The sequence below is a fragment of the Grammomys surdaster genome, unplaced genomic scaffold (assembly GCF_004785775.1).
Source record: "Grammomys surdaster isolate TR1022 unplaced genomic scaffold, NIH_TR_1.0 126163, whole genome shotgun sequence".
NCBI lineage: Eukaryota > Metazoa > Chordata > Mammalia > Rodentia > Muridae > Grammomys > Grammomys surdaster.
In genome coordinates this window covers 9,724,275-9,736,599 of record NW_021620970.1, presented here as the reverse complement: position 1 = coordinate 9,736,599, position 12,325 = coordinate 9,724,275, and positions in this window count along the sequence as shown.

The following is a 12,325-nucleotide window of genomic DNA, read 5'->3' as shown; positions in this document are numbered from 1 at the left end:
CTTCCCTCCCTCCTTCCCTCCCTCCCTCTCTTCCTTCTCTTTCTGAGATAAGATTTTTCTATGTAGCCTTGGTTGTCCTGGAACTTGTTTTGTAGACCAGACTGGCCTTGAACTCAGATCTACTGGCCTCTCAAGTGCTGGGATTAAAAGCATGAGCCACCACTCCCTGGCCTCTCTTTCACTTTCTTTTTTATTTATTTTTATTTTCATTTATTTTTGTTTTTTTCAAGACAGGGTTTCTCTGTGTAGCCCTGGCTGTCCTGGAACTCACTCTGTAGACCAGGCTGACCTCGAACTCAGAAATCCGCCTGCCTCTGCCTCCCAAGTGCTGGGATTAAAGGCATGTGCCACCACTGCCCGGCAGAGGAGATATTCTTTGTCACAGTATAATTTTCATTTAATGAATATTTTAAAATGGAATCTAGAGCATGATGTAAATGTTTTTTGGGGGGTGGGTAGGATAGTGCCAGGGATTGAATTTAGGGTCTTGCACATCTAGGCAAACACTGTACCAATAAGCTTCATCCATAGGCCTTGGCTTTTTGAGTCAGGGTTTTATTTATCGTGTCTAGGCTGGTCTTGAACTCACAATGTACCCAGATGTGTATCCAACACTCAGTCCTTCTGTTTCCATTCCTGAGTGATTGGAATCGTCAGCGTGTACCACCATTCCCAGCTTGCAGTAAGCAAGCTTTTGAGACTGGCTTTTTCCATTTAGCAGAATATACTAGAAATCTACCCAAGGCGCGCATGTTGGCATGTTTCTTTGTGCTTCCGTGTAGTTAGTGTTCCATTGTATGTTGTTTATTTCTCCACTCACCCATTGAAGAATATTTGGGATGTTTCCACTTTGGGCTACTAGGTATAAAGCTGCTGCGACTACTTGGATACAGTTTCATTATGAAACTATGTTTGTTACCCAGGATTCTGAGTGAACATCTTATTTTATTTATTTATTTATTTATTTATTTATTTATTTTTTGGTTTTTCTTTTTTTTTTTTTTTTTTTTTTTGGTTTTTCGAGACAGGGTTTCTCTGTGTAGCCCTGGCTGTCCTGGAACTCCCTCTGTAGACCAGGCTGGCCTCGAACTCAGAAATCCGCCTGCCTCTGCCTCCCAAGTGCTGGGATTAAAGGCATGCGCCACCACTGCCCGGCTTTTTTGGTTTTTCAAGACAGGGTTTCTCTGTGTAGCCCTGGCTGTCCTGGAACTCACTCTGTAGACCAGGCTGGCCTTGAACTCAGAAATCCACCTGCCTCTGCCTCCCAAGTACACCACCACCGCCCAGCCGGACGGTGAGCATCTTATGTTGAAAGTTGTGTGTGTAGTTGTTGGTGTAAAATAGCGCTTCTGTCCTGGGTGAGCAATTACAGGATGGAGGTAATTTAACTCGTGAGCAATGCATTTAAGGCAAGAGAAATCAAATTGTATCTTGATATTGGGTGATGATGGTGATTTGCTAGTACTTCACAGAGAGGCCAGTGGTGAATGAGTGTGCCGTCAAATTCCACATGATGCTGTGACCTAAAAAGCATTTGTGTCAAAGCAACAGTTCCATGGTCAGGATGTCAAGACTGCAGGGATGGGGATTTGTACCATGCTTTATGTTTGCACATATTAATATGGCTGGTCAAACTGAGGGGAAAACAAAGTGTGTTTATATAAATAAAGGTTTACTTCTGTGTCTTTTAGCCACTTGGTGGTCAAGGAACACAGACCCAAGTTCCTCCTAGCTTTCCACTCTGCCTACCAGATCAGAGTTCTCAAGACTTAATATGAATGTGAATCATCTGAAGATCCTGTTGAAATGCAGAATTGGGTTCATCTGGTCCAGGCTGGGCACTTGGAAGCCTGTCCTGCCACAGCCTGCAGTGTGAACAGCGAGGGTGGTGTATGGCTTTACCCACATGGCCAGAGAAGGTTCTTCTGACTTCCTTGAGTTTCCAGCTATGAGAAAGAGAAAAGAGGACCCGAAGGGGAAATTCTTTACCGGGCCAAGACCAGAAAATCGCACAGCTTCTAACTAGCAACAGTTTAGCAACAATGTTTCCATTTGATGAAGGTGTGAAGGCCATGCACACATTGTAAAACCATGCTTTAAACCTCAACCTTTGATCTTTTCTTTTTTTTTTTTTTTTTTTTTTTTTTTTTGTTTTTTTTTTTTTTTTTTTCGAGACAGGGTTTCTCTGTGTAGCCCTGGCTGTCCTGGAACTCACTCTGTAGACCAGGCTGGCCTCGAACCCAGAAATCCACCTGCCTCTGCCTCCCAAGTGCTAGGATTAAAGGCGTGCACCACCACTGCCCGGCCCTTTGATCTTTTCTAACTCAGTGATTCTTTCTCTGGATGCTGGTCAGTAGCAGATCCAACTATTGATTTTCTACAGTCTGCTTTGTTGACAGTTTTTTTTTAGAATGTTGTATTTTGTTTCCTCTTATCACATCTACAAAAGTTCCATCTGTGCCTCCTGCTGTGTACATTAAGGCAAATACCCACACAACCAGCCTGCTTTTCCTTTTCCATTCAGTGTTCTACATGGACATTCCAATACTTTGTTGTAAAATAGGTTTTGTGTTGGGTACTTTTGCCCAGATGTAGGCTAATGTGAGTGAGTGTTCTGGTCATTTGTACAAAAGGCTCTGTGGGTTAGGCTTAGATGTTTGTTTTTTTGGTTTGGTTTTTCGAGACAGGGTTTCTCTGTGTAGCCCTTGCTGTCCTGGAACTCACTCTGTAGACCAGGCTAGCCTGGAACTCTCGAACTCAGAAATCCGCCTTCCTCTGCCTCCCAAGTGCTGGAATTAAAGGCGTGCGCCACCACCACCTGGCGATGTTTGTTAAATTAGGTATAATAAGTGCATTTTTGACTTAAGATATTTCCAACTTGCTGTGGTTTTATTGGGAATGTGACACTATTGTTAGTAGAGGAGGACCTGTATAGTCTCTTTGTTTACTTCTCAATGCACAGAATTTGGTCATGTGACCATGCCCAAAGGAGGCTACAAAATGGAGGCAAGGGAGGCTACAAAATGGAGGCAGTAGATAACTTGTGAGGACTTTAACTAAAGGGAAGATAGGGAGAACAGCCATTAGGGAACTGTTAATAGTCTTTCCTATATGTGTCCAAGTGTGTGTGTACTCTCTTGGCAGCACAGCATTGGCATTGAACTTAGGGTTGTGTAGATGTTAGGCAGACACTCCGCTACTGAGTCACAACCCTGCTTTTAATTTTTTATTTATTTTTATCTTTCTGAGACAGGGTGTCTCTGTTTAATAGCCATCACTGTTCTGGAACTGGCTTTGTAGACCAGGCTGGTCTCAAACTCACAGAGACCTGGGATTAAAGTTGTGCAGCACCATGCCTAGCCTTGCTCTTTTAAAACTTATCTTGAGTCTTATGGCCAGTAAAGATTTGGAACTCCCTATGTAGCATTAGCTGGCCTCAAAATGGTTGTTGTGATTTTTATGTCCTTTTATACTCCTTGTGGTTCAGAATTTCTATTCATTTGATGATACCCAATAATAATAAATATAATAATAAATAAAGCAATATCTTCATTACTGTACTTTCCCTTTATCTGGACAGATGTTTTCATACTCTGGACACTAGCATTCCTTTGTCCAGCAGTTATTTCCACTCTGATTATGGTTCATTGAGAAAATGGGATTCCAGGGCAAAGAATTACTCCTCAGCATAGGCCTAAGTATTACAGATTTGTGGTTCCTAAGCAGACGTGGCAATTCTCTGGAACCTCTCAAACCTGTTATGCTGATTATTAAATGAATCATCAACCCACAAAACTTGGGTTTACTGTAGACTCTGATCCATGCAGCCACAGCTCGCTTCGGCTCTGTATTTTGCTCTGAGTTTTCAGGGGCACCAGGATACAAAAGTAATAATAAAATACTGTCTGATGTATTTCTTTAATTACCTCCCTAATTTATTTACCTAATAGATTTAGCCACTGGGTTAAGTGTAACTTACACATATGAAGCTGTAATGCTTTATAAATTCTCTACTCTGTGATGGTTCGTTCATCTTGCCAACTTGGCGAGATTTCTAATTGCATAGGAGACAAACATCTGGCTGTGCTCTGAGAGCATTTCTAGACAGGTTTAACTGAAGAGGGAAGACCCACCCGGAATGGGGGAGGCCTGGGGTCCTGGAGTGGATAACACGGAGCTCATTCATTCCCTTCTGCTTCCTGCTTGAACACACTCCCCTCCCACGTTCCTGTTATGCCTTTCCCACCCATGGGCAGGATGGGGGTACCCACCAACCTCAACCTGTATCAATCCTTCCTTAAGTTGTTTATATTACAGCAGTAACAAAGTAACTGATATGGTCTTAACGTTTACGAAAATGAGTACCTTTGTTTTTAACCTCTTCCCTCTGGCCTGTGTTTTTCTTAAGAGGTATGCTGGTTAGTTATCTGAGGGAGTGCCCTGGTCCAGTGACAGTCTGAGAGGAGCTTCATCCCTGGCAGCTTTCTTCTGTTCTTCGTGCTCAGTTCCCCTCTTCTTGCCTGTGAGGCAGGATTCCCTTTTTGGATTCTTCTGTGTCGACAGAAGCTTCTTCCTTTATCAAACCAAAGAAATATAGTGTGAAGAAGGACCTTCCACTGTGGTCTTGATGCAATCACTGGTCACTATTATCACTACCTCGGTATGTCTAGACATAGCTAGTGGTTCCAAGGAGCTCCTGATTTAAAGCCAGACAACAGTGAAGGCAAAATAAAAGAGAATATTCAAATGGAATGCCGAGAAGTGCATTTGGCACTGAGTCTTTTTATGTCCCAGGACTTGTAAATTCCAGTCTGGGTATCTTTCAGCAGAGCTGTTTTACAGAGTAGACAGACCTTCCTGGTCTTCCCCATGGCAATCAGTGAGAGGGGATGACAAGGCCACTGTATGCCCTCTCTGGGACTAGTGCAAGGGCAATGTGTGCTTAGTGTCAGACCTGTAACCTTAGGGTAAGATGTAGTAGCCTTTCTGGGCCCCAGTTTCTTGTCTGTACAATGGTGACAATAATTTGTGTCTCACACAGTGGTTATTATTAATAGCTGAGGACGTATGAAATGCGTAGATCGGTGACTGGCACGACACAGGCGCTTGCCTTGGTTTGTTTCTCACACAGACCTTCAGTGAGGCTTACCACATTTAGGACAAAGTCAGTCTCTCTCTTGACAACATCTCTGTTATTTGTTAAGCTGTTCCAATGGCTCAGTCAATGGACTAAGAGTCATGGTTCCCCAGTCAATCGACCTATGGTTATTAAGTTGCTTTGGCTCTGCCACTTGCTGCAGTTGTCGTTCTGCAATTGATTTACAGTCTTCTCCAAACCCTCCTCTTGTAGATGTTGATTCTAGTCGGGAGCACTAGATGGAGCCATTTTACTGTCAATGACTTTCACAGACACCCTTCTCTAAAGAGAAACACAGAATGCCAGGCATGCATCAGCATAAGAAGCCATCTATCTACTCCAGAACATCAGCCTTCAGATTCTGTATCTCATTCATATCGGGGAGAATGCAATGCTTCAAAATCACCCAGAAAGCTAACATAATTGATTTAGTTCTAGAATAAGAGGCAGCAGGGAAAATATGGAGTAGGTTCAAAAGGAAGCCACATATTTCCCTGAAATTGGACAATGAAAGGCGTGAGAAAAAGTCAAATCATCATGATTTCTAGATGCTCCAGACAGGCAGGCAGTGCTGCGGTGGACTCTGGCAGGCAAGGCTTTCTAGGGAAGGGGGTTGGCAGGTATTATTCTCTGCCATAGAAGATAACGCAGATAGACTTGTATGACCACATGAGAGGTTGTCAGTTGTAAGAGCTTCTAGAATCAAAGGTATGTAATAGAATGAGGAAAATTATAAGACAAAATCTAATGTTACTGTTATTCAAGGCTTTAGCATGTCTAGTGTGGATTATTTCCCATCCAGATAGTAGATAGGAGTGCTTTCTCTTATTATGATGTGTATTTTAAATGTGGTATGGCATAGGCTATGACAGTAATATTGCAGCTCAGTAGCATAGTTTAGGACTGGATCTGACTTACCCGGTTCAATAGTGCTTTTTGAAGTTACTGAATTTTTTTATATATATCATTAGGGATCCAGGGGAGGCACTAGCATTTTTGATTGGCCTTTGAAATATTTGTATTGATGTTGGGATGTAGCTCGGTGGTAGAGTGCTTGTCTAAAATCCCCCCATAAGTGCCAGGCTAGAGGGAGGAAATGACCACAGACCTCTTTCTTTCTTTTCTTTCCTTCTTCTTCTTCTTTTTTTTTTTTTTTTTTTTTGGTTTTTCGAGACAGGGTTTCTCTTTATAGCCTGGGCTGTCCTGGAACTCACTCTGTAGACCAGGCTGGCCTCGAACTCAGAAATCCGCCTGCCTCTGCCTCCCAAGTGCTGGGATTAAAGGCGTGTGTATGCCACCACTGCCCGGCTCACAGACCTCTTTCTTAACATTTATTCTTTGAGCTTCTCATTGGTTCCCTGTGACTAGTTAGTTAGTTCCCTGTGACTAGTTAGTTCCCTTTTAGACTGTGGGCTCGCTTCTGCTCCTTATTTGCTCCTATAATATCTCGTAGATGAATTAAAGCGAAGGGAAGCAGATTAGCTCACACTGTTACATGTTCATGATCGCATGCCCAGAGCTCAGGAAGGTACCAGATTTCACTTTCTTCCCAGAGTCACCCAGCTTGTCTTGTGAGTCTACCTTGGATTGGTCTCCCAATTCCTTCCTGTCCTTTAGAGCTATCACCAGTCCTGGGTCTCAGCTTTATCCGGGCCTTTCAGGTTACTCTTGGCTCTGATGGATCTATATGGCTTAGAGGGTTCAAGTGAACCCTCACGTTTCCAAGGTGAGCTCTCAGGGGAGACTACAGACCTGGACTAACACTTTTACTATAACCTTGTAATGGATTATGAAATAGAGGACTTAACTAAGTCCTAGCTGCATTCTTGCCCCATAGCAAGACACTTGGAAGCCAGAGCTGCTGCCTGCCTCATACCAGGTCTTAGACCATTATATCTTCCCTTTGAGCCTGTGTATGTACAAACTGCTGGGTGCATCTGAAAGTTTGCGCTCCACTGCTTTGTAGCATGAACAGATGTGGGATAGACATAAAGCAACTCTGAGGCATAGCCGGGTTTCCAGCATTCTCCTGCAGCATAATGTTAGAGCCATCCTCTCTAAGACTTGGAGGTGGCTCTTGTTGTATGTGGCTTCTAAATGATTCCATGTGATTCCTCACTCTTGATAATCGGGTGTAATCTCCTCACATTGAGTGTGGAACAGACAAAGTGACTTTTGTATGACCAGTAGATTATGACGAGGGTGATGGGGATGTCAATACCATATTTGGTTATGAAAGTCTGGGGACTCCATTGTTTTTCCCAGCTCACTTGGGGGTTGTGGGGTGTGGCAAAGTACCTGGCAATGAAGAGGACAGTCTTGGGTCAACAACCTGGATGGGACTAAGTATGCCAACAGCACTGAGGGTGGAAGTAGATCCTTTCCAAGGTGAGCTCTCTGTGAGCCTACAGACCTCTCGCCGCTTGTCCTGCTTCTCCCGTTTTTATAGTTTTTCCTGGGGACACCTTTATTTTAAAAAGACTTCATCTTCCTGCATAGTCTTTCCTCATAGAACCACAGCCTGAGGTCCCACTGCCATATCCCTTCCTTGCAGAGGATGAGTTTGCATCCTCCGGTGCCAGCTTTTTCTCCCCTCATAGCCATCAATTCAGGATGACAGAATCTCTCTCACCATTCCCTCTCCTCCGAGATATAGCATGTCACATGCACTTTCGTGTGCATTGCCGTTATGAGACCCCTGTAGCATGTGGTAATTTGCTCCTTTATAGATGCTCACGGAATGCAATGTACAGAAATCTAAGAGTAGGGATAAAGAAAAAGAAGGAAGCTTGAATTATAGCTGATAAAAAACCAGAGCCACATGGGCCCCTACTTTACTTTTCCAGACAATGATAGCAATTTAATCAGCAGATGAATCATTCATTATGATTTTGGTGCTGCCCTAATGGGCTACTGGTGGTTTGGATTTGGTGCAAGCTGACTTTTCTCACCCATTTTTAGCTTACTCATTTGTAAAATAAGAATATTTACTCTGTAGGATTTGTGGTAGATTAATGGTGGCTAAAAAGTTTTTTTTTTGTTTTGTTTTTTTTTTGGACACCTTTCCTATCAAGAGGCAAAGTCCATGGCTCATGGCTGTTTCATTTCTTTTTCTTTTTTTGGGGGGGGGTTTCAAGATAGGGTTTCTCTGTGTAGCCCTGGCTGTCCTGGAACTCACTCTGTAGACCAGGCTGGCCTCAAACTCAGAAATCCGCCTACCTCTGCCTCCCAAGTGCTGGGATTAAAGGCGTGCCCCACCACTGCCCAGCCCATGGCTGTTTCTTAAATCTTGGGTAGATGAGTTGCTTGGCTGGTAGAGGACAGTAGATGTGATAAGATGCCACTTTCCCAGCCCAGGTCACAAAAGACAAGCGGCCTCAATTTCTTTTTCCTTAGAACTCTGTGAAAGCATAGCCAGAGATCGCCATACTGGAGTTTGAGAATAGGCTGTCTCCGCTGAGCCTAGCCTTTTAGCTGTTATGTGGATAAAGGAAGCCATCTTGTAGTCACCAACCAACCTACCCACGAGTTAATGTATCAGGGTCCCTATGATGCCTCATAGAGCAGAGTTTGATCAAGTCCGTGACTCACTGGATCATGAGATCTGATGGGTACATCCTTCAGCTGTCCAGTGAACAGCAACAGATGACTGGAAAAGAATTCTGTAGTTGGAAGTGGGATGCTGATCTAACATGACTGTGAAGCATGTGATGATGTTGACTTTGTGACTAAAATGGGAGCTCTCTGTGGAGCCTCTGCATGATGTTGGAGGCTGTAGAAGTAGCACCAGGTGAAACATGGAAGGCCAGGGCAATTGGAAAAAATAATCCTTAGAGACAGTTAAGTTCCAGTCACATGGGAAATGACTTAACCAATCAGCAGATTTGCCTAGATATTTCCTGACTGAATGTTGAAGGTGATAATCCAATTCAATCCAATTTTTTTTTGTGCTATTTATGATATGCCGTGGATAGAAAGGTTAAGCTAAAAAAAAAAAAAGAGAGAGAGAAACTTGTGGTGTTCAAGTATGTTTTTAAAAAGGAATTATCAAGGAGTTTAAGATAAAAGTGAACCCACAGTCACTGTAAGCACCACACCCCATCTAAGCTGTGTTTTGGTGCACCTGTCTGTGTCTGGTAGAAGGTTTAAATGTTGTAGTTCACAGGACTCAGATTCAGCACGAAATCTGATTGATTTTACTTACTGGTCATGGAACGTTAGTGGAAGCCCAGGCAAGAAAAGCCAAACAAAAGTAATACTTAGTTGAATCACTTTGTTAGAAAATTATAAGAAGGTGCTTATTGAATTTCCCCCATCATTAGAAAGAAAAAGATATAATGAAAATCGACAATAAAGATACAGAGAGCGGATTCTCAGTTTCAATTTGCCTCGCTGAATGACACCTCTTAGATATTTTATGAAAGGTAAATTACATTTGAAATGGAAATCTTTTAAATGGGTTATCTTTGGGGTGGTTATTTTGCACACCTTTAAAATACATTCTCTGTATTGGTGGTGGGTTGGGTAGAAAAGATGAATTCTGAAGAAGTTGAGAGGAAAATAATTTCAGAAGGTAATGGATGAACTCGGTCGGGAAGATTAATCAGGGTAGTTGCAACAGAGTGCCATATCCATAACTGGAGTAGAACTAAATATCTGATTGTAATTAAAACTTTAGGTTTCTAATGGCTGCATGAAAGATATTTTAATAAACGTGAAATGCACTTTCTAAATGGCATGCTAACTTTTAATGACTTGGGTGTTTTGTTTGATTAGTAACCTGGACTGTTAAATTAAAGCCAACTGCAAGTGCATGATAAAATATTGATGGTTTCAGGCAAATGAATTGGGGAAGTTATGCTTGACAGAGTTTTTGTATCATTAAGGATTTTAACTGGTGGAAAATATATATTGCTGGTGCTTAAAGATAGTTAAAGAGGGTCTTCCTGTTTATATGACCTCGTTTTAATTTTACAGTAATAATAAGGGGGAAATCTGAATTATTCACAGATGGTTGGTCAAGAGAGGTCACTTAATTAAAAAAAGTGTTATTTTAATTACACCTGTTCACATTCCTGGAATAAGAAATTAAATATTTGGAGGCATTTGATTACTTCTGTCTCACAGAGTACCTGGACTTGTGCTGACTCTTGTGAAGACCTGAGGCTGTCTCTGTGGAGCCTTTATCTCTTGCTAGTAGATTGCTTTGCTTTAAAAAAAAATTAAGATTTAAAAATAATAATTTCATTGATAGTTTATAAATAATACAAGAAGAAAATATAATTTTATGGGAAAATGTGTACACATGCATATAAACATATTATACACACATATATTATATAGAACATATATTTTTTTGAGGGAGATTTATTTTTTTATGTATGAATGTCTTTCCTGCATGTATATCTATACACCACGTGAGCATACAATATCCTTGGACTCCACAAGAGGGCATCAGATCCCCTGGGAATTGTAGTTGCAGACCCATTATCAGCTGCCATGTGGGTGCTGAGAATCAAGCTGATGTCCTCCAGAGGAGCAACCAGTGTACATGTATTCACATGATTGTCACGGGTTCAGGGTCCTGTCTTGTTGCTCTGCCTTCCTTAGCATGCAGCTCCCATTGTGTTTAGGAAACAGTTCCAGCTACTGTAATCCACCCACATTCCAGTCAGCAGAAAGGGGAGAAGCCCAATGCTACTGTGTACTGCAGTCAGAACATGGACAATGTATATGCGTGTTGAACAGTCTTACTTCTTTTGCTTTTGAAATTCCATACTTCAGTTAAAGTTGCTCAGTGGCTATACCAGGTTTCTTGAGCCTACAAACGCATATACAACTTTAAGAAAACAACAATCCTATTCTGTGCCATACAGACATCATCTGTCTGTAGAGAGATAATTTGAGTTGCTAGAGTTGTATTTCACATACTGAAGTTAATCTCTGCCCTCTCCTCTTAAATCATGCCAACGCCTGCATTTCTAACTAAACTACTGCTCAGGTTCCCCCAGGGAATTCTGACTTATGTATTTAATGTATTATGACTTATGTATTATGTATTTCTCTGTTTTCTCCACTATCACATCTGTGGTGGTTTGAATATGCTTGGCTTGGGGAGTGGCACTGTGGCCTTGTTGGATGAAGTGTGTCACTTTGTGCGTAGGCTTTGAGACCATCCTTTTAGCTGTCTGGATGCCAATCTGCTCCTGGCTTCCTTTGGATGAAGATGTAGAACTCTTGGCTTCCCCCTACACCACGCCTGTCTGGATGCTGCCATGTTCCTGCCTTGATGATAATGGACTGAACCTCTGAACCTGTAAGCCAGTCTTAATTAAATCTTATCCTTATAAGAGTTGCCTTGGTCATGGTGTCTCTTTACAGAAATGGAAACCCATATCAACATGATATGAACTTTGCCCTTCAAGTGTCCCTCTAGTTTTTTTTTTTTTTTTTTTTTAGCCATTCCTTCTACCATCCTGGCTCAGACTATCCAGTGTGTGTGTGTGTGTGTGTGTGTGTGCGGGTGCGTGTGTGTGTGTATCCATCTTTATACATGTGTATATCCATCTTTCCTTTTTCTGTGGATTTAACTCAGTTCGCCAGCTTTAATGGTTGATGTCTTTACCCATTAGGCTTGCCAGCCCACTTAGACTCCTCTTATGCTCAGCCTGCCACACTGTCTTCCCAAGGATTCTCCTAGCCTCTAGCCCTTGTCCTCTCCTGTCTAGCTTTCACACCGCTCGAGCACTGATTCCTATCCCATGCTGTCACTGTACGTCTCCACGAGTGTCTTGCGGGCCACTGTCTGGCTCACTATCTTACTAGGCTCTTTGTCTTAATTCCTACCTTTTTCTCTCTCAATTTTTCCAACCACATTTCCCATTCACCCCCATGCAAACATCTCTTGTGCAAAAGTCTCAATTCCTTGTGAGTTTTTCTTTTTCTTTTTTCTTTTTGACAGTGTCTTACTATGTAGACCAGACTGGCCTTAAGCTCACAGAGATCTACTTACCTCTGTCTCTTGAGTGCTGGGATTAAAGGCTTCTGGTCAGTATTTCTTCAGCTCAGTCCTCTCTCTCTTGCTCTCATTGCTCCCATCTCTGCCTCCTCCTCCTCTTCCTCCTCCTCCTTCTCCCCTTCTTCCTCCTCTTCCTCCTCCTTCTCCCTTTCCTCCTCCTCTTCCTCCTC